This window comes from Pan paniscus, chromosome 5 (assembly GCF_029289425.2).
Source record: "Pan paniscus chromosome 5, NHGRI_mPanPan1-v2.0_pri, whole genome shotgun sequence".
NCBI lineage: Eukaryota > Metazoa > Chordata > Mammalia > Primates > Hominidae > Pan > Pan paniscus.
In genome coordinates this window covers 21,245,118-21,267,933 of record NC_073254.2, presented here as the reverse complement: position 1 = coordinate 21,267,933, position 22,816 = coordinate 21,245,118, and the positions used below count along the sequence as shown (strand labels likewise).

Here is a 22,816-nt window from a genome sequence, read left to right as displayed (position 1 = left end):
TCCAAATATGCCACTATGTACAAGGTATTGTGTTAGATATGATAGGGGCTATAAAGATAATATTTTATGCATACAACTTCTGCTCATTCACAAAGCTCCAATGGCTTATCTATGCCTCAGAATACAGTCCAGAAATGAGCGACTGGCTCCAACTTCCATCCTCCACATCACAAATCCATCCTTCATTCCTTGAGGCCAGAGTGGCAACCTACACACCAGCACATTCCCACCATGTTTGATTTGCTTGTGTGCTTTCTCCCATTTGCAATGGTCTTAGTCTTTTTGGCCATTATCTAAATCCTCAGTTCTTGCTCATTCCCATCTTCTTTGTGAAGGCTTCCCTGCCCCCATATATTCTCTTGCTTCCTTGAACTCTTAAAACAGCGATGTCTGGCATTCTTGGTGAAGTGTACAAACATGTATCACTCTGCACTTTGCTACGTGGCTTATCCTGCAACACTGAATCTAAACATGAGATTTCTTAAAGGCCAGAGCTGGTTTCTTGTTTTGTTTTGTTTGTTTTGCTTTCCATTTCCTTTTCCTTTATGTTTCCCACTGGACTGGAGATAGGAGAGCTATTTTTAACAGAGGGTTTACCTTGTACTAATAGCTGAGGCTTGTACTTTAGGAGTGTTTTCCATTTAATTCTCTAGGTTCCGCAACACCTAGCAGAGAGCCTCACAGCCTCACGGTCTGATCCACAGTAAGCACTCCATAAATGTACATGTTGAGTGAATGGATGGGCCATATATTGGGGCTGTTTCTCAGCTCCAAATCCAGCCCTCTTTCCTCTGCTTTTTCACTGGGCTCTCGGTAATCATGTTTCTCCTTCACTGTCTGCCAGTCAAGGTAGCAGAGAGATGGAGGCTGGGGTCAAAGAAGGGACTTGCTCCTTCGTGAGTACTTGCTGGGAGTGTCACTGGTGATGGCCCATCATGTTGGCAGTGGCAGTTGGTTCCAGTTTCCAGCTCTTTTGCACCTTCCCAGCTTCAGCTGAGACTCAGCTCTGTGGGGCCCTAAGCTACTGCAGTAACAGCACATCAGAAGCTGTCACCCCTTCCTTAGCAGCCTGTGTCTCAGCTCCACAGGGTCCTTCTGTCAAGCATCCAGTTTCTAATCCCCACAACCTCTGCCTTTTGCTCTCCCAGCCCTCAGGGGTCCTTTCTTTGCTCTTTTGGTTCTCCAGCAACTGGTTCTCTAACCAACTTCCTATATCAAATTCTCTCTGTTAAAATAATTGATATGGTCTTCGTTTTCCTGACAGCACCCAGACCTGCAGAATAAACAATAATCTGAAGAGATAGGTATGATTTACCTCATTTTACTGTTATGAAAATATAGACTCGGAGATGTTGTATTAACTTATCTAGATCCCCACACTAGAAAGTGTCAGAGTCAAGATTCAAAGCCAGAGTTAAAAACAAACAAACAAACAAATTGCTTCCTGGTATTGTGCAGTGAAACTCACAAAATAGAACCTCAACTACATATGTTACTTATTTGATTTGTAAGATTGCCCAGAATATTTTGTGTGCAGGCATATGGCATCTGGTAGTTCTGTTTCATAACTGATTTCCATTTCAGCTTAGCTATGAGCTCACATTTGCCAATGATAGTGTTCCAGACAGTTTTATCATCCACATTGCTGACCTGGAAGATGCATCATTGTCTATGATATCTGCAATGGAAATGATCACTAGGCAATTTCAGCCTTGCAAATCTAACGTAAGTACACTTTTGTTTGATCAAAACCCCTTTGGTCCAGTCACTAATTTTCCTAAGGGTGGGAAAGAGCCCTTTTGTCTTATGCTCATTGGACTCCTTCCTAAGTATCTCTGTGCTGTCCCAGGGTTTCTTTCAGCCTGGAAAATAGGAGCAGGGGGTTGGAGACGATAGTTCCTGCTACATCCTTGGCACTCAGTATTGAAAAAGACAGAAGCCAATGAACAGATGCTTAGGAAGGTGCATCCTCAAAATTGTGGATAAATTTAAGTTGCTATCCAGGCAAAATAAAAGAGGCTAAGTACGTATTGTGTTGTTGATTAGCAGCTATAGAATTACACTGTATGTTTATCAATATTTTAAAGGTATAGATAGAAAGAATCAACTAAGGGCGGGAGAAGGAAGTAAAGCATTTTCTTGGTACTAGAAACACATTGTTGTTAGGAAAATAATCTCAATAAAGAACAAAGTCACAAAGAAAGCTGTAGGCTGCATCCCTCTGAGGATATGTATATAAAAGCAGAAAGACAGATTGCTTAAAAAGCGCTTAAGGGTTTGGTGAGCTTTCCTAGCAGTTATTTCAAATTTATATGCAAGAGTGATATCTTTGAGTGTAAACATGCAGTTTGTGGTCCTCTTGGGGAAAGTGACATTGGTTCTTCCTCCTCCCCCAACCCCACCCTCTCAAACTCATATCCTTCTCTGTATTTATTTGCATTTCCACTCAGGCACTTTGCATGTTTTATGTTACATTATATTTGTTTGTATACCTCTGTCATTCCTCCACTAGATACTGCAAAGCTAACTCCCCAGTGCCAGGGCTATACATAATGTCTTAATATCATACTAAATCTCCAGTGATTGTTTGCTGGATGAATAGTAGTGGTTATTTGTAGTAAATTTGCTGAGAACCTTAAAGCAGGATTCCTCAATGTCATCACTATTGACATTTTGTTTTGGATATCCTTTGTGGCGGGTGCTGTTCTGCACATCGTAGGATGTCTAGAAGCATCCCTGGTCTCTACCCACCAGATGCCAGTAGCACCCCCATACCCTCTAGTTGTGAAACCAAAAATATCTCTAGACATTACCAAAGTATCCATGAGGGACAAACTCACCCCTGGTGGCGATCACTGCTTTAAATAATCACTGTATCAATTTCCAGGCTTTACCTATCCTGCAAATGCCTCAGAATCACCTACCAATATAAAAGATGGTAGGTTGCATTTTAAAGTAGTTCTCCTTCTACAGTATGAACAGTGACGGACAGGCTGAGAGCGGAGAGACTTTCCCTTGGACCCCTGCCTCAGTAACTTTTAATACATGTAAGACGGATCATCTGACTTTGGACTTTCTGAAACAATAACATCGGAAAGTTAATCAGAGTTGGCGTTCTGGGAATTCAAGGGCAGAGATAAGTGTTTCCTCCAGATACTTCACTGTATTTCAGCAAATGAGCTGAGGAAAGAAGTCAAAACTTCATCACGAAATAGAAGACTGTTCATTTTCAATATTTCTTCCTTGGCCTCTATGTGGCACTCCCTTGCTGTCTGTTCTGTTGACTTCTATGGCTTCCACCCAAGGGAGGACAGCATTATAGTGGGTGAATCCAGCACACCCCAAACTGCCCCTGCTCCCCTCTCCCCCGGGCATGTGGGCCCTCGAAGGCAGGCTTCTCCAAACCAGCAGCATGTGAACCCTGCCAGAGGTGAGGAAGAGCTCTAGGAGAGCAGCCAGCAGCATCTGTTTTGCATACAAAGGGCAGCAACAATCAAATCTCTTCTAGAAAAGTTTTCTTGGACATTCATGGAGTAAAATAGAGTTGGATAAACAAGCCAGGTTTAGAGTGAGCAGCGTTTGAACAAATATCAGCTCCAAAGGTATTTTTGTGCCTTCCACCCTCCATTAGTGGCCTAGGCTGGGCTAGACCTGGGCAGCTGTCGAGGGGAAGACAACCTTGTCAGAATGGCTTCTATTAACAGCTAGCAGTGAGCTTTCAACTGGAATCAGTAGGAAGAAGACAAAATCCAATGACACAGACTCTAGAAGTGAAATTCCTCAGCAGAGGATGGTGGGGGCCTGGGTGCACTCCACTGGACCAATCCTTGATTTGACTTCAGGCAGCCGGAAAGCTTGGATGTATGTCCCTAAGTCCTGGAGGCCATGGATGTAGCTCCGCCCCCTGTGGCCTCTGCGTTGCTGGCTGGTTAGTTTGAGGCATAGAGGAGGGCCCAACTCTTACACAGCTAGTCCCATTTTCCATATTCTAGCTCTACTTGAGGTTTTTCTTTAGCTTTATATTTTGAAATAATTATATTTTCACAGGAAGTTGCAAAAAGATACAGAGAGGTCTCATATGTCTTTCCCCATCATCCCCCATGGTAAGATCTTACATGGAGGACAATACCAAAACTGGGACATTGACATTGATACAATCCACAAAGTTTATTCAGATGTCACCAGTTTAACAATCATTCGTGTGTGTGTGTGTACAAGCGCATGTATGTGCCTGTTTTTTACATTTCTATTGCTTGGGTTTAAAATGGTTAGAAATTGGTCTTCCTCCTCTCAGGGAAGGGTAGAATTCTTACAGCAGAGTCGCTGTGAAAAGGAGCTGACCCCCCTCCAATCTCACTTCCACCAGCCTTCCACATACTCATGGCCAAGTGCAACCCCAAGATTGCAACGTCCTTCCTGCTTTGTAAAGGTAGTCTTTCTCCCCCTCCCTTTCTCCTAGCTCTCCTCTTCTCTCTTCCTGTCTCTCATTCTTTCCCTCTCTCCCTGTCTCCCTCCCTTTCTCTCTCTCTGTTTCTCTTTTTCTTCTCATACCAGTACTTAGATCTGGCTACCATCCTGAGATTAAGAACACTGACTTTTCTTCAAACACATCTTAACATTCATGGCTCATTCCCTGTGGCCCACATTACTCTAAGAGCTGGTATTGCTTCCTGCATGTGCTGTTGGCAGAACACAGGCTGGCCCCAGGAGGATGTTAGGTATTACAAGCATGCTTCCAATAGAGGCACGACCTGCGGAGGAGAAAGGGCGTAGAGGGCCCAGGAGACCTTACCAGCCACAGGCAGCTTAGCTGCACTGGCAAGACTGCCTCTAGCAAACAGTTTATGGAGGGAAGGAAAAATTGGGTTAACAGAATGTGAATAAAGCTGGTCTGCTTCTGACTGCTCAATAAAACAGTACTGGATGGTTGTTTAATAATGGGGGGTGTGTTAGGGTTCTCTAGAGAAACAGAACCACTTGGCACTGGAGACAGAGTGTCTGAGTGTGGTTGAACTGCTAGTCCCGGGCCAAATAGTAGCAGATATTCCTCTGCATCTTTCAGAATTCTTTCCCAAATGTAACAAAATAACAAACAGACCTTGCTTTTGATTTCTTCTTTTAGGTTGGCTGATGGCCAATTCTGCCAGCTTGTGTTCTATTTATCAAACAGATCTAGTTGGGCATGGAACTAGAAGTCTGTCTTCTTTCATGGCTGTACTTTTACTGGAGTGTCTTAATTTTCTTGGCGAATTCATAGGATGATGTTCAAGGGTCACCGTAGACCTTTACAGGAGGATGACGCATAAGGCTTCAGTAAAATCGCATTGCTGGAAATCCATTACCAGCACAATGCAAAATTAACTTTCTTCTTTTCTGTCCTTAATGCCACTGTGTTCCCTCCTCCTCCTCCCCTCATACTCCCTCCCCACCTTTGTGGAAAAAGAAATAACTTACAATGTGGTAAATGTATTCTAGCTGTGGTTTTCTATTATGTCCTGATCTCTTCTTTTTTCTACCTGTCAAATCTTATTACTGTAGCACAGCAAGGCTCCCCAATGGGTCATTATTTCAAATAATAATAGTTCCACTCCCATTTGACTCTTTTATGCCAGCATTTCCTCGAGAATTGACTCGCACATTCAAGTCATACGTATGAACTGGCTTCCTGTTTCTTCATCTCAGATATGTAAACGGTGTGTTCAAAATACTTAAACACGTTTCTTGCTATCAAATGCAACAAAAATAAAATGAACACCATCATAATGGAATATCGACTATTTGTGATATGAGATGGTAAAATCTGCAACATCCTGCTGGCTGCCTGGCAACCTTGGTGAATATGTTTTTGAGTGACAAGGTATGTTTGGGCTGCTAAACTCAAAATTCTGGATCCCTAGCTTGTCTGCTTTTAATTGCAAAAAAAAAAAAATTGAATTCATAATAAGCCTTTTTATTGACAGAAAAGGAGTAGGAATCTTGCCTGGCCCCTCTGGCCTCTTAAGTTCCACTTTCTCAGAATAACCTAAGTTTGGCTTCTATCAGCATAGGAGGAGATGGCTTTTCTATCATGATATAAACATGAGAGACCATAACAGATGAGTGGCAATGAAGACACTCTTCTGCCCAAAATATCTTGCCAAATGTCTTGAGGAAAATAATGACCTAATTGAGGCAGTTTTGTCTGATCTTTGCATCTTAGGAGTAGATCAACAATGCGCTGGCCAGGTGCGGTGGCTCAGGCCTGTAATCCCAGCACTTTGGGAGGCCGAGGCAGATGGATCACCTGAGGTGAGGAGTTCAAGACCAGCCTGGCCAACATGGTGAAACCCCATCTCTATTAAAAACACGAAAATTAGTCGGGTGTGGTGGCGGGTGCCTGTAGTCCCAGCTATTCAGAAGGCTGAGGCAGGAGAATCGCTTGAACCCAGGAGGCGGAGGTTGCAGTGTGCTGAGATCGCGCCACTGCACTCCAACCTGAGCGACAGAGTGAGACACTGTCTCAAGAAAACAAACAAACAAAAAACAAAACAAAACAAAAAAATCAAATGCACTAAGTGCAAGATTTTATTGTGTGTTACCAAGAGGGTGCCATGGCGCCACATAGCATAGGATCCTAACATGAAGGTGAGAGGAAACTGGAACCTGTCTTATGGGTGAGAGACAGTGCATCTTAGTGGCTGGAGGATGCAATAGGAAGAGCAACTTGGCTCATCATTCATTACCCTGTGATAGGAAGGGGATTAGGTCTTGGGGACAGACAAATCAGAAATGCTTCTGGTATCATCGTATGTATAATACTTCATCATCTGATTATGATAACACACTACTGAATAATAAACTCAACAAAAGATGCATGCATACTTCATATATACTCTAAATCTCTCATTTGTAGTCAACACATTATAGTCTCATTATCATCAACATTTTATAGTCTTCTGTAGACAAGGCATGTTTCCCACGGATTCACTTTATACTACCTTGCCTGGCCCCTCTTCATTTTAAACACCATCTTAATAACAGTGTCACTCTTCTTTCTTACAATATGTTTCTTAACTGTCTAATATGTGCTGGACACTGTGCTAGCCGTGGTGGAACTGAGGTGGAAAAGGAGCATTTTGACCAGGCCAGTTCACTCAAAGCCCTACTATTGGTTAAGTAGCGACCAGATTACTAGGGCTTCCTCAAGTCTAGAAGCATCAGGGGAACTTGCCTCTTTGGCTTGGTGTTGGTAATTGTTCAACTTTCTGTTACTAATTTGGAGTCAGTCCATGTGGGATAGAAAAGTGGATAAATGCTAGTCTGCTCTCTTTTTACAATGGAAGATTGGATGTTAGCACATGCTTCTCCACTGCCAATGTGGATTTCACCACTCCTTCTAAGGGAGAGCCTGGCTTAGGGACAGCGGGAACCATGACATTGGTGACACTCACACAACCAGGATATACCTGTTGTATTTCATGTCTGCGGTTCTTACACATTTGTCTGTCTCTTGACAGGGGACAGAAACAGGGCCAGATGCACAGGGTGGTTTACGTGACTGCACATTTGCAAAGATGATCTCTGGGACTTTTCTTGACATGCCGCAAATGCTGAAAAGGAATTCCCTTCTGCTTCTAGAAGTCATGAACTAGATATGATTTAAAAGAAAAAGCTAAGGTGTTTGTTGTCCTTGGCATCTGATGTTGTGGAATATGATGGATAGGTGAGCAGGAACTGACAAACTGGCTGGGAGGTAACAGCTGAGGCCAGCCTGGTCTTTGCTCATTGATGGTGCTGGATTTGAACCAAACATACAAGGAGGTCCTCAAATGTAATTTGAATTGTTGACTCTCTCATTAGTCTTGAGAGTGGCCAGGGCATGGGGTGTTAGTAACATCCCTGTTTGCTAAGGAAGAGACTGAGATTTCAGGCAGGGAAGTGACTTCCTCACATCTCCAGACTCAGCCTCCAGGGCCCTCAGCACTGCACCCTGGTTGCTGTGCGGGTCTCACCCTGCAGTACGTGAGCGAGGCAGACAGAAGACAGAAGCGGAACTTTAGATGGAGGCAAAACGAGTCCAGATATGTGTGCCGGGACCTGGTCCCCCTAGGATTCAAGTTGCTTACAGAGAGGGACGAGACCCAACAAGCTTCCCAATTTTGATAAAATTCTTCACTGAGATTGTGCAGGTCACTGTCACTCTGCGAAGGTGCTGCTTTTCTCAACCCAAAGGAAACTGGGATAGAGGAAAATGCACTGAAGTGTTTTATTAGGAATTAAGAAAAATAATGCATATAAAGCATCTTGGCCAGTGCTAGGCACATAATAGATAGTTAATAATCGGGCAAAAGGAGAATGGAGTCTATTAGAAAGAAGATATTACAATATTGACTATTCTCATTACAGTTGCAGAAAATGAAACCAACTTCTTTTTAATATTTTTCTTTTTAATGTAAGAACACCCTAGGTTTAAAATAATTTAGTTAAGTTCATACATCTTTTTTGTATTATTATTTTTTGAGATAGGGTCTGGTTCTGCTGCCCAGGCTGGTATCAAACTCCTGGATTCAAGCGATCCTCCTACCTCAGCCTCCCAAACTGCTAGGACTACAGATGTGGTCCACTGTGCCTGCGCCCAGCTTTTTTTTATTTTTATTTTTTTGAGACAACATCTCACTGTCACCCAGGCTGGAGTGCAATGGCACAATCTTGGCTCACTGCAACCTCCACCTCCCAGGCTCAAGGGATTCTCATGCCTCAGCCTCTCCAGTAGCTGGCATTACAGGTGTGTGCCACCACCATGGGCTAATTTTTGTATTTTTAGTAGAGACGGGGTTTCACCATGTTGGCCAGGCTGGTCTTGAACTCCTGACCTCAAGTGATCCACCCGTTTCGGCCTCCCAAAGTGCTGGGATTACAGGCGTGAGCCACCGCATCCTGCCTTCAGCCAAGCTTTAAGTTAAATAGATATTTCTGAGATGAAACCTAGATGTCAGTTGGGGCCTCCCAGCCCTTGAGATTAAACAGGATTGGTGGAACATAACCTCATGGTTGGGATGCTCTTTGCTGATGGTTCTTAATGTGGCTGCACGTTGAAATCAATAGGAGAGTGCTGTGAAAATACCCATGCCTGAGTTCCACCCCAGACAGTCTGATTTAATAAGTCTGGGTGCTGCCTGGTTTTCAAATGCTTCCCAGGTGATTCTCTTGCCTTGCCTAGTTTGAAACCCAATGTTAAAAGCCACACCAAGTTTTTTTTTGCTCATTTCCTGATATATGATCTTAAACGTGAGATCCTACGTCTACCGTGTATCACTCGGCTCAAAGTTTAACCCCTTCATAGATGTCCTAAGAAATCTCCTTACAAACCATTTCACAAGGTGTACAGAATTTATGAAGCGTTAAGAGGCAGCCGCCTCCGCTTAGCCCTTTATGACCCGGTGAGATGCTCCCGGCCTCTCCCTCTTTTTTCATGTCTCTGGCTCCTGTCTCTACAGGACACCATGTTTCCCCTGCCTCAGTCCTGAGGAGTTGGAACCTTGGCAGTTACCCAAGCGACTCTCAAGAATTCTTTCAAGAAAGGCACGGCCCTGCTTAGGTAGGATTCCTGCAACAGCCCCTAAAAGCATTTTTTTTTCTGTTTCATTTCCTGAGCATCGACTCTCTGCCAAGCACGATCTTAGGCATGAAAAGATTTGAGATGAGAGTTCAGGGAACAAAGCTGAAGAGATGAGCAAGGAGAGCTAGCGGAGGATGGGGAGCATGAGACAGGACACGCCTGCAAAAAACTCCCAATGTGGAGAAGAACGTGGAAGAACAGCAGAGCTTGGCAGATGTGAGTGGGCGGCGTGGGGCTGGGAGAGCCAAGACCAGAGAGCCTGGTATGCGCAGGAGTCCTGGGCTGCCTGCAGGCTCGCGGGAGCTCTGTGCTCGGGCGGAGAGCAATGATTTGAAGGTGGGAACGCAAGCATACACTCAAATTAAAAAAAAAAAAAGAGAGACGTGATTATAAATAAAACACATTTGGCGTCAATGAAGGAACTACTTAAGAGACAAGCAACATCTTTTGTAGCCGAATAAGCTTTACCTCCCTTTGCGGTCTGTGTTTGTAAGGCAGTCAAGGTTCACACTCTCAGCAATTTTGGGTGTGGTTCTTCTGCGGCTGTGACTTGGGCGGATTGTGTTGCGTTGTGTGTGCTTCGTGCCTCTCCATAAGCCACCATGACTTTTGGAGATGGAAAGTCAACTCATCCATTTTGTTTCCTAAACACTGATTTTCTTCTGGAAAGGCTGCCTGTGTTCCTGAACACGGGAACCAATACAGGCTGTAAATAACAACTTATTCTTTTAGGGGATATAAGTAGAAGGTTCTAAGGAATAAACTGTATGAAAAATATCTCCATAAGAATTTGAGAATGAGCTAAAAACGTCCCTTCCCGATTTCTGAATTCCCCACTCTAGCAACACCTTGCTTCGCTCTTTGCACTGCACTGTGGGAGCTGGTTAAGTGTTCGAGGAGTGACTGAAGGCGGATAAACCATCAGGCAGGGAAAGTAAGGGGCCCTATTGGGAGGTGACAGCATGCTGGCAGCCCTTGCTCGCTCTCGGGGCCTCCTCGGCCTTGGCGCCCACTCTGGCCGCGCTTGAGGAGCCCTTCAGCCCGCCGCTGCACTGTGGGAACTCCTTTCTGGGCTGGCCAAGGCCGGAGCCGGCTCCCTCAGCTTGTGGGGAGATATGAAGGGGGAAGCGCAGGCGGGAACCCGGGCGGCGCGCGGCGCTTGCGGGCCAGAGCGAGTTCCCGGTGGGCGTGGGCTCGGCGGGCCCCGCACTCGGAGCGGCCGGCCTGACAGCAAGCCCCGGGCAGTGAGGAGCTTAGCACCTGGGCCAGCAGCTGCTGTGCTCGATTTCTCGCCGGGCCTTGGCTGCCTCCCGGCGGGGCAGGGCTCAGGACCTGCAGCCCGCCATGCCTGAAGTCTCCTCCCGCTCCCCACTCCCCCGCTGTGAGCTCATGAGCAGGCCAAGCCTCCCCGACGAGCAGCGCCACCCTGCTCCATAGCGCTCCGTCCCCTAGACTGCGCAAGGGCTGAGGAGTGCGGGCGCACGGCGCGGGATTGGCAGGCAGCTCTACCTGCGGCCCTGGTGCCGGATCCACTGGGTGAAGCCAGCTGGGCTCCTGAGTCTGGTGGGAACTTGAAGAATCTTTATGTCTAGCTAAGGGATTGTAAACACACCCATCAGCACCCTGTGTCTAGCTCAGGGTTTGTGAATGCTCCAATCGACACTCTGTATCTAGCTACTCTGGTGGGGACTTGGAGAAGCTTTATGTCTAGCCAAGGGATTGTAAATACACCAATCAGCACTCTGTATCTAGCTCAAGGATTGTTAACACACCAATCAGCACCCTGTGTCTAGCTCAGAGTTTGTGAATGCACCATTCGGCACTCTGTATCTAGTTAAGCTGGTGGGGACTTGGAGAATGTTTATGTCTAGCTAAGGGAATGTAAATACACCAATCAGCACTCTGTATCTAGCTCAAGGTTTGTAAACACACCAATCAGCACTCTGTGTCTAGCTCAGGGTTTGTAAATACACCAATCAACACTCTGTATCTAGCTAATCTAGTGGGGAACTGGAGAACTTTTGCGTCTAGCTCAGGGATTGTAAACGCGACCAATCAGCACCCTGTCAAAACGGACCAATCAGCTCTCTGTAAGACAGACCAATTGGCTCTCTGTAAAATGGACCAATCAGCAGGATGTGGGAGGGGCCAGATAAGAGAATAAAAGCAGGCTGCAGGAGCCACTACTGGCAACTGGCTGTTTCGTTACTGTTGTGAGGGTGGTTTGTTCTTTCGCTTTTTGCAGTAAATGTTTTTTGTTGTTTACACTTTGGGTCCGTGTTGCTTTTATGAACTGTAACGCTCACCATGAAGGTTTGTGGTTTCTTTTATGAGGCCACTAAGACTAGGTACCCACTGGGGGGAAAAAATGATTAAAACTCCGAATGTATCACCTTATAGAGCTATAACGCTCACTGCAAGGGTCTGCATGTTTCATGCCTGAAGCTAGCGAGACTGCTAACCCACCAGAAAGAAGCTCGGAACACATCTGAACATCAGAAGACATCTGAACATCAGAAGGAATAAACTCTGGACACGCCGCCTTGAAGAACTTAACTGTGAGGGTCTGTGGCTTCATTCTTGAAGTCAGTGAGACCGAGAACCCCCAAATTGCGGACACATTTATCAGTCTAGGAGTAGTTGAGCTGATTTTTGGAAATAATCAGCTTGCTTTTGGATCTCCTCAAATCTTGGTAACACATTGGCTTTTTAACAAATCTTAAATTTGCCCTCTCCTAATACAAGAGACCACAAAGGTTATTTTCATAGTGCTCAGTACTCATAGTGTTCAGTACTCAGAGTTAAGGGGGGTAGATATCGTTTCAATTAGATTGCTTGGGACACGTGCTGGAAGTTAAGAGCAGCTAGCAGAACACAGCAGCAGTCTGATTTTTTCTTACTTTTGGTAGGTGCAGAAAAAAATGGAGAGATGCTAGTTTGACAGGAGAGACAAAAGGCCTGCTATTTTATCGGTCTGATTGTTAAAGCTTTTTGAGCCCGTACTGTTTGATAGGCACTGTGCTAGATGTGGGATACAAAGGTGATTTAGTCTTAGGCATAGCCCCTGATTTTCAGGAGAAAGGGGGGACAAACACGACCGGCACGCAGCGTAGCCACAAGGTGCGGTGAGAGAACGGGGAGGCACCAGTGTGGGTGACAGGAACTGCCACACGGTGGACAGGTAGCAGCGCTTTGCCTTGGAAGCTGTGGAGGCGCTTTTGTGACCATCTTAAGTATATTCGTATATATTTCCAAATACTTGCAGTAATTACAGATGAGTGTAATAACAGTGATCACTTCTATAGCTCTTTCCACAGCAGGTTCTGTTCTAAGCCCTACGTATGTATTAGCTGAAATCCTCACAAAAGCCTTAAGAGAGATGCTATCATCCGTGTTTTAGAATTGGGAAAACTGAGGCAGAGAGGGTTTATGGAAAGTGTGCAGGTTGAAAACCTTGTACTGGGCTGGAGTAGGAGCCTATGTTATGTAGGCTCTTTACCAACTCAGGCACAGAGAATAATATATACAAAAAAATCTCAAGTCCCAAAGACTGTGTATTCTGGGAACTTCACGTTTGTCAACAAAAGCTCTTCATAAAATCAAGTCAGTTGTGATTTTGTGACCTTCATTTTGAATCATATAAATGCAAACAGACCAGCTTGTTTCTTTGAAAGGCTGGAGGTCGGAGGTGGCTGGCGTTTGCTCAGACATGGCCAGACCTTAAAGGTCCTAGAATCACCCCTGGAAGGACAGTGGAAAAACAAGATAATTTTCTTTTCCTCTATTGCTTAAAGTGGTATCAGAAAGGTAGACTTCTGTCTTTATTTTCAAAGAAGGAGCCTGCCTTGGCAAAATACAAATTTCTGTGGCTGCTGGGGTCAGAAAGAGTTTCCACCGTCATCACAGGCCTTCATCTTGCAGGTAAGCTCAGACATGCTCACCTTCTTACTGACTTTGCTGAACATCGCTCATGTTGTGGAATAGAATTTCCACACCATCTGTGCTCATAGTGTGACATCAAAACCAGTATGTCCTTTGCAGCCCTTAAATACACACATGAGAATGCACACACACACCCCACAAAACAAAACCCCAGCCCTCCCTTGCTTTGGCCTTCTAGCTTGACCATTTTCGGGCAGACTGTCTTGGTATGTTCCTAGGGACAGAAGCTTCCATGTAACTCAGGTAGTAAATCAGGGCATCAGCTAGCACTCACCTTGCCCCCCGCCCAAGCTTCCGTTTCCTCACTTGTAAAAGGAGGAACTGAGCACTATTTTAAGCTTCATGCTTCCTTCCTGTACCAGGCTTCTCAGATGCCCCAGAGGCCAGGGCAGTGGAGCCCAGGGGCCTGCACTGTGGGTCATAAAGGCAGAGGGAGATGCATAGCCTCAGGCTCAAGAGCTTCAGGCCATTTTTTTAAAAATAAAATCTTTTTATCTTGAAATAATGATAGACATAGGAAGCTACACAAAGAGTACAGAGGTGTCCTGTGTACTTTCACCCACTTCCCTTCATGGTAACATCTGACATAACCGAGTATCAAAACCTAGTCATTGACACTGGTGTACTCTACAGACTGTACTCAGGTTTTAGCGGTTTTCACACGCACGCACGTGTTCGCTCTTGTAGTTCTATGCAGATTTACTGCGTATAAGCACCACCATACAGATCCTGGCTGGGTGTGGTGGCTCATGTGTGTAATTCCAACACTTTGGGAGGCCTGGGCAGGAGGATCGCTGGAGCCCAGGAGTTCACGACCAGCCTGAGCAACATAGACCCTGTTTCTACAAAAATAGAGGCCAGCACCCTTCCTTGCCAGTGCAAACGTTTCTTGCAATGTTCAGGGCCCTGTAGCCAATCTTGGCCATACACAGAGGCCTACAGAACAAGCACAAATTCTTTTTTTTTTTTTAATTTTAATGGACACACAATAATTATCCATATTTATGGGCTTGCTTCCTAAATGCTTTCTAGTATGAGAGCAACTTAGCTTATTTTTCTCCCTGGCCTTCCTACATGTGCTAATGAATTGTCCGTGGCTGCCTCCAATCCCCCAGCAGACCAACAGGAGGAAAAAATCAATTTGCACTTTTCCTAGGAAGCAATCCTGTTGGCAGAGCTGACTCATAAACACCCTCCTTTTCTGTGTTAGCATGTTGCCGAGAGGCCAGCGTGACACTGCTTCTGAATGTGGCCACCTGGTTTTAAGGTGGAGTAGTGCCTCAACTGAGAGACCCTTGAAGGAAGAGAAAGTGTGTAAGGAAGTGCATAGAGAATAAGAGATCCAGTATCTCTAGGGTGTGGAATCTCAGGCTTCCTTCCTAAGGATACCGTGAAGCTTTCCCAAGAAAGCAGAGTGGATACCCAGTGGGAGTTCCCACCCATACGTCTTGAACTGGAACCAGGGAAGTCAAATTCTTCATTCCCAAAACCAATTCGCCATTTCTTTCTGCATCTCTTATGTCAATGAGATGAAGCCAGGGTGGGTCTGCTGGATGCTCCAACTCTGCAATAGAGCTCTCCTGGACAGGAAGGAGGGAGGTGTTTCTACGGGAAATCTGAACTTGCTTGTACTTTCTCTTCATTTCACATAGACCATCCGGGAATAGGATCCCGGGGCCATGAATAATAAAACATTACAAGCTTTTACAGGTGGATGCTGGAGGGGAAAAGCAGAGCTGCCGTTGGCTTGGTCCCTCTGCCAGCAAAATAAATTCCTAACCAAGGAAAGGACTCATTTCTCTGCCTCCAGAATCAAGACACCCTAGCATTCCCTTCCTGATTAGGGGAATAAAAAATAACTTTTGCTAAAGATATAAAAAGAATTATATTGAAAGATAGCAAGCTGCCATGAAAAATAAGACAAGAAATTGGATTTCGGATGAATAAAGGAGAAGAGTTCACCCGTTGAACCATCACAGCCGTCCTTCCCCCGCAGACCTGCACACAAGTTAAACACCACGTGTGAGTTTCTTCTGCTTCACAGCAAAGTTTAAAGAAGGCCTGGCTCAACGCTATGCCCTTCTCTGTAACACCATTGCTGTAACCGTTTGGATATTGTTCAGCCTTTTTTTGCCATCTGTTCATGTGTCTTCAGAACATTTAAAAACTGTTAGTGTGCATGGAAACATTACTAGACAAAACTGATACAACTAGAGCAATTAATCTAAATACTTTTGCCCAGGCTTAAGCTGCTGAAAATTGGAGAAAGAAAAAAAGGACTGGGCCGGTAAACATTTTCTGACACAGGAGACATAAATAATGGATATTCACAACAGTTTGTAGTTGCAAAAAAGTGGAAACAACCTAAATTTTTATCAAAAGGAGGAGGGACACAATTGTAGTCGATACGTATAATGATGTACTCTACCTCCATGAAAATGAATTAACTAACGCGATGCATGCTAGCTATCTCTTGAAATAATGTAATAAATTAGTCCCCAAATAAATTTCTAATTCAACTTTCATTAGTTCCAGTAATTTGTAGATTAGGTTTTTCTGCGTAGACAAAGTCATATTATATGCACATAATAGTATTTTTGTTTGCTCCTTTCAAATCCTTTAACATTTTCTTTTTCTTGTCTTACTACACTGGTGAGGTCCTTCAGTACAATGCTGAATACAAGTGGCAGTGATGGGCATATTTGTCTCACTCTTGATTTTAAAGGGAACGTTTCCAATGTTTCACCATTAAATGTATTGTTCACTGTAGATCTATATTTTAGGTGTATTTCTTTAAAGAGCAGACAGCTAACTTTTAAAATGCAATTTGTCATTTTTTTGTTTTGTAAGATCAGGTTAATATAGTCCATTTATATCTATTAGGGCTTCTGATTTATTTATTTATTTATTTTTATTTTTATTTTTTGAGATGGAGTCTTAGTCTGTCAGCTGGAGTGCAGTGGCACTATCTCAGCTTACTGCAACCTTTGCCTCCCGGGTTCAAGCGATTCTCCTGCCTCAACCTCCCGAGTAGCTGGGATTACAGGCACCCGCCACTACGCCCAGCTAATTTTTGTATTTTTTGTAGAGACGGGGTTTCGCCATGTTGGCCAGGCTGATCTTGAACAACTGACCTCAGGTGATCTACCTGCCTCAGCCTCCCAAAGTGCTGGGATTACAGGCGTGAGCCACCGTGCCCAGCCAAGCCTCTGATATTTTAATAATTATTTTATCCTATTTTGGGTTTTCTTTCTTTATGCCTTTCCTCCCTTCTTTCCAGCATTCTTTTGGATTTAATTGGAATATTTTAATTTTTTAATTTTTTTCTTTTGTTTTTATTGTTTTGTTTATAGTTTGGAAATCATATACTATATTTCTAGTCTGGTAGTACTTACCTTTGAAATTTTAACACGAATATCTTAATAAATCTTAAAAATAAACTTCTCTTTTTCCTACCTATTTTTAAAACCTTGGTATATAAGTATGTATATATTTGTTTTTATTGTGGCAAAAAACACATGACAGTGAATTTCCCATCTTAACCATTTTCAAGAGTACAGTTTGGAAGTCTTCAGTATATTCACATTGTTAGGCCACAGATTTCTAGAACTTTTTCGTCTTGCATAAATAAACATTGTCTTTACTCTCCTCCCTGAAAAAGACCAGGTCAAGGACATGAGAATACTTTAATGTTCACTCACCAGCCCCTCCTCTGTGTGCTATTGTTATCTGCCGTTTTGCACTAGGCAGCCTCCAACATGGCCCCAGGGACCCCCTCCTAGTGTTCACGTCCCGTGCAATCCCCTCCTCTGAAGTAGCCCAGTGACTTGCTTCTAAGCGGTAGTGAGAGGTGACAGCATGCTGGCAGCCCTCACAGCCCTCACTCGCTCTCAGCGCCTCCTCGGCCTCGGTGCCCACCTCTGTCCGCGCTTGAGGTGCCCTTCAACCCGCCGCTGCACTGTGGGAGCCCCTTTCTGGGCTGGCCAAGGCCAGAGCCCGCTCCCTCAGCTTGCGGGGTGGTGTGGAGGGAGAGGCGCAAGCGGGAACCCGGGCTGCGCGCGGCGCTTGCGGGCCAGCGCGAGTTCCGGGTGGGCGTGGGCTCAGAGGGCCCCGCAAGTGCTGCAGGTCCGCCCGCAAGCCCCGGGTAGTGAGGGGCTTAGCACCTGGGCCAGCAGCTGCTGTGCTCAATTTCTCGTCGGGCTTTAGCTTCCTCCCCGCGGGGCAGGGCTAGGGACCTGCAGCCCGACATGCCTGAGCCTCCCCCTGCTCCGTGGGCTCCTGTGCCGCCCAAGCCTCCCCCAACGAGCGCCGCCCCCTGCTACACGGCGCCCCGGTCCCATCGACCACCTAAGGGCTGAGGAGTGCGGGTGTGCGGTGTGGGACTGGCAGGCAGCTCCACCTGCCGCCCAGGAGCAGGATCCCGTGGGTGAAGCCAGCTGGGATCCTGAGTCTGGGGGGGACTTGGAGAACCTTTATGTCTACCTAAGGGATTGTAAATACACCAATCAGCACCCTGTGTCTAGCTCAGGGTTTGTGAATGCACCAATCGACACTCTGTGTTTAGCTACTCTGGTGGGGCCTTGGAGAACCTTTGTGTCCACACTCTGTATCTAGCTAATCTAGTGGGGAGGTGGAGAGCCTTTGTGTCTAGCTCAGTGATTGTAAACTCACCAATCAGTGCCCTGTCAAAATGGACCACTCGGCCTTCTCTGTAAAATGGACCAATCAGCAGAATGTGGGTGGGGCCAGATGAGAATAAAAGCAGGCTGCCCGAACTAGCAGTGGTAACCAGCTTGAGTAGTGTTACATATTGTGGAAGCTTTGTTCTTTTGCTCTTCGCAATAAATATTTCTGCTGCTCACTCTTTGGGTCTACGCTTCCTTTATGAGCTGTAACCCACGCTGTGAAAGTCTGCAGCTTCACTCCTGGAGCCAGCGAGACTAAGAACCCACCGCGAGGAAGCAAGAGCTCTAGGTGCCACCTTAAGAGCTGTAAGATTCACCGGGAAAGTCAGCCAGCGAGACCACGAACCCCACCAGAAGGAAGAAACTGAACACATCCGAGCATCAGAAGGAATAAGCTCTGGACACGCTGCCTTTTAAGAACTGTAACACTCACCGCGAGGTTCCGCGGCTTCATTCTTTAATCCGTGAGACGAAAAACCCATCAATTCCAGACGCAGTAGAACATGGCGAAAACATTGGGATGTTGCTTCTGAGATGAGGCTGCAATGTCATGAGACTATAACAGCTATCTGTCATGCGCTTTCTCCCACTGTGGGAAGCACGTTGCCATGTTATGGGGTAGCCTTGTGGGGAGACCCCCCATGGTAAGGCACTGATATCTCTGGCTAATAGCCGTTGAAGACTTGAACTCCAGTAACAGCCCTGTGAGTGGGCATGAAAGCGGATCTTTGGAGATCTGTTCATTGCCATGTACTCACATGAGTTTGGAAGCAGCTGCTTCCCCAGCCAAGCGTAGAATTGACTGCTTCATCACCTTTTGCCAGAGACCCCCAACTAAACCACACCCAAATTCCTGCCCCAGAGGAAAAAAACTGCGAGGTGAGGTGATAATGCTTATTGTTTTTAACTGCCAAATTTTAGGGTATTTGTTATGCAGAAATAGAAATCTAATACATTCTTGTTCCAAATTCATTATCATCATTACATTCATTGATAAAGTTGCCGCTTCTTTGCTTGTCATTCCATTTTATATCTCAAAACTGACTTCTGGGATCATTTCCTTTTCAAATACCCTTTAAAGTTCTTTTAGTTGAGAGTCTTGGTGGCAAACACTCTAGATTTTTTTTTCTCCAAAAAGTCTTTAACTTACTATTGAATGACTTAACTATACTGTATATAGAATTGTAGCTATACTGTATATCGAATTCTAGGTTCTAAGTTGATATTTTCTCTTTTCTATGAGAGTATTGCTGGAGCCAGCTGTCAGTCTATAACTTTTAGGTAATTTCTCTTGCAACTTTTACCATTTTTTTTTCCTTTGGTGGTTTGTGGTTTTATCCTGGTTGGTCTAATTGTGAAATTTCTTTTACGAATCTCTGGGAAACTGTGGGAAGCACGTTGCCATGTTGTGGGTAGCCTGGTGGAGAGACCCCCAATGTAATGCACTGATATCTCTGGCTAATAAACATTGAAGAGTTATTGCATTTATTGAAGCTGAAATGCATGTCTTTTGCAGTTCTGGAAAATTTTCAGCATTTTTCTTCAGAAATTGCCTTTTCCCCTATTTTCTTCTATAGCTGTAGCTCCATATTTTTCGTTTCTTTATTTCTCTGTGGTAGATTTTGAGTCATAGCTCTAGACCTTTCATCCAGTCCATCAGTTCTCCCTTCAGCTATTTTAAAAGCAATGTTTTAACATATTATTTTTTCATTTCAACAATTAAATGTTGCATTTTAAAGGGTCTTATTTTATTTTCAAACCTCCCTGATTATTTTGATACTATTTTTTTCTCATGTTTTGAGTTTTTTTAATTAAAGAAGCTATACATTTTATATACTGTATTTTATATTTCTAAAATCTAATATCTTTGGATGTAGAATTCTACAGTTTGGGTAGAATTTTGCTGACTCTTCCTCATGGTGGTTTATTTCCTTGTCTTTTTAAATTTTGGACTGTGAGCTTATGGTTAAAAATTTAGAGACCCAGTGAAATGTGAATTGAGGGTATATGACCCCATAGAGATAATTAATATTTCCTTCTGCCTATATGCCTCAGATGTTCCCAATCAAGAACCACTCTACATTTAATTTCTAGGCTTAAGATTTTTTTGAACTATGAAGGTAGTATATACATTTGGGGCCCAAACCTAGATGATAGTATACTTAGATGACATATTTGCATGGAAGACTTAATTTCCCAAGAGATTAGGCAGAGTTAGATAAGTTTTTTTGTTTTCTGTTTTGCCTAATAGTGTTTTTCTTCCTCACCTGCTTTTTTCTTTTTCTTTTATGATTTCTTAATTTATTACTATTATTTTTTTACTGTGACTGTAACTCTTAGAAGGTTGTAGCTTCATGGAGGGATCAACTTTCCATCTCACATGGGGAAGGGCTTCCTTACCAAACTCATGCACAGCCATTAAAGCCTAAGTTCTGGTTAATGGACATTGACACATTTTCTGTGAGTAGACACAACTTCACTGTTGTTTTTCCACTCTGTGTGTGTGGTTTTTTTTTTTTTTTTTTTTTTTTTTTTTTGGCTTTGGCTTTGTTTTGGCTTCTGGAGACCTCTCATCATTTTGTTGTTGTTGCTATTTTTTTTTATTGCAAGCTCAGCTATATATTTAAGATTTCTGTCATATTTTATCTGTTATTTTCAGATATTTTATAGCAAGGCAGTGTTTTTATGACAGAAAGAAGTTTTTTATGTAGACAGGAAGACTGCCCATACAGTTTCCTTAGATGTGTGGGTAATTTTTTTGTGAACTGTCTTGGTTTCTCTCTTGCCAGTGTCCTGTTCATGAATGCTTTAGTGTGATGCTAGAGATCCGAGTGCACAAGGACACTGCAGGGTGCTATGGTATGAATGTTTGTGTCCTCCCAGGTTTATATGTTAAAACCTAATTCCCAACGCAATCATATTAATAGGTGGAGGCTTTGGGACATCATCAGGTCATGAGGGCAGCACCCTCATGAATGGGACAAGTGCCTTCATAAAAGAGGCCTGAGGGAGCTTGTTTGCCCTTTCTGCCGTATAAGGACAGAGTCGGGAGGACCATCTGTAAAGCAGAGAGTGAGCGCTCCCTAGACACTGAACCTCTTGTCACCTTGATCTCCGACTCCCTGGCCTCTAGAACTGTGAGCAATGAATTTCTGTTGTTTATGAGTTACACGATCTAAAGTACTTTTTTATGGCAGCCTGAATGAACTAAGACACCAGTATTAATTTTCCTCAAAGATTTCTTCCTGTAAACTACAACTCTTTGCTTGAGGGCTTTCTGTGACTGTGGGAGTAAGCTTGTCCAATACGCAGTTAAGCTGGAGTGCTGAGAGTTAATACCTCTAGGAACAGCTCTCAACAAATAACAGGTGGGAGTTGATAGATCAATACCCCAGTTTCTTCCCCCTTGAGATATGACATCTCTAAGGCATGTTTCACAAGGGCTCCCCAGGGTCCCCAGGACTGAACCCCAGTTACCCACAGTGGTGGCCTGCGCTGGCTTCTTTTTCTTCCCTGTCTCGCTTCTTCACTCCTGGTGCCTACCAGGATCATTTCTCAAACAAACTTGCACTCAATTCTTAGTGCCAGGGTCCATTTCTGAGGAAACTCTAAACTTAAGCAATATTTAAGCAAATTCCTGTAATTCACATTGAGTATGGACTATGTATACTGTACTAATTCCGATGTGGTTTCATCACCAGAGTAATTTACACCAGGTTTCTTGCTTTCGGCTGTGTTTTGGAAATGCATGTTTTAGTGGTGTTTGTGGGTATCGAGAATAATTTTTAATAGATTTGGGTCTGCTAGTTATCAAATCTAGCAATTCCAGGTGTTCAAATGGTGATGGGACTGGCATGAACTAGGTATACTTGAATACTTGATTGTTGGGCTGATGAGAATATTCCAAACTGAACAAGTGGATACATAACTATTATATAATTAGCATTCTTCAGGACTCATGTGGTGACACCATTTTGATACAGAGGGTGGTGATGGTAAAATCGAACTGAAGGATGTTTCCTGGAAATGCTTTGAGTCAAGAAGGGGAAGGAAGGTGGTAGGGTCAGGTGGCATAAAAGGCATGACCTGGCTAAACCCTTTTTCCATAGCAGAGGCTGCAAATGGGTAGCCCCTGTACGGTTCCTAGCTTCCAGATGGGTTTTGTTGGTCTGCGCAATGTTTAAACACACTTAAAATAGTTGCCATATTTATAAATTAGGAGGCTGCACCTCTAGATGAAGAACTTTAGCTTCTTTTGAAAAATGAGGAAATCAGGCATCCCAGGTCCTGCATTCCCACATGGCAATCAGATGGAGGGAAACAGCAGTTTCCCTCTTTAGATGAGGCAAGCACCATGGTCCCTTCTGCTTTCTATTGTATATTTCTTTTTTTTTTTCTTTTTTTTTCGAGACAGTGTCTCGCTCTGTCTCCCAGGCTGGAGTGCAGTGGCACGATCTCTGCTCACTGCAAGCTCTGCCTCCTGGGTTCACGCCATTCTCCTGCCTCAGCCTCCTGAGTAGCTGGAACTACAGGTGCCCACCACTGCGCCTGGCTAATTTCTTGTATTTAGTGGAGACAGGGTTTCACTGTG

General features: G+C 44.3%; 1 protein-coding gene and 1 pseudogene across 1 annotated transcript in view; one reads left to right on the top strand and one right to left on the bottom strand.

Moving 5' to 3' along the window:
• The window catches only part of LY86 (lymphocyte antigen 86), a 66,804-nt gene that overhangs the window by 31,121 nt on the left and 12,867 nt on the right, over positions 1–22,816 (bottom strand). The window lies entirely within an intron of this gene.
• LOC100984015 (snRNA-activating protein complex subunit 5-like) overlaps positions 1,510–22,816 on the top strand; it is a 278,450-nt pseudogene continuing 257,143 nt past the window's right edge.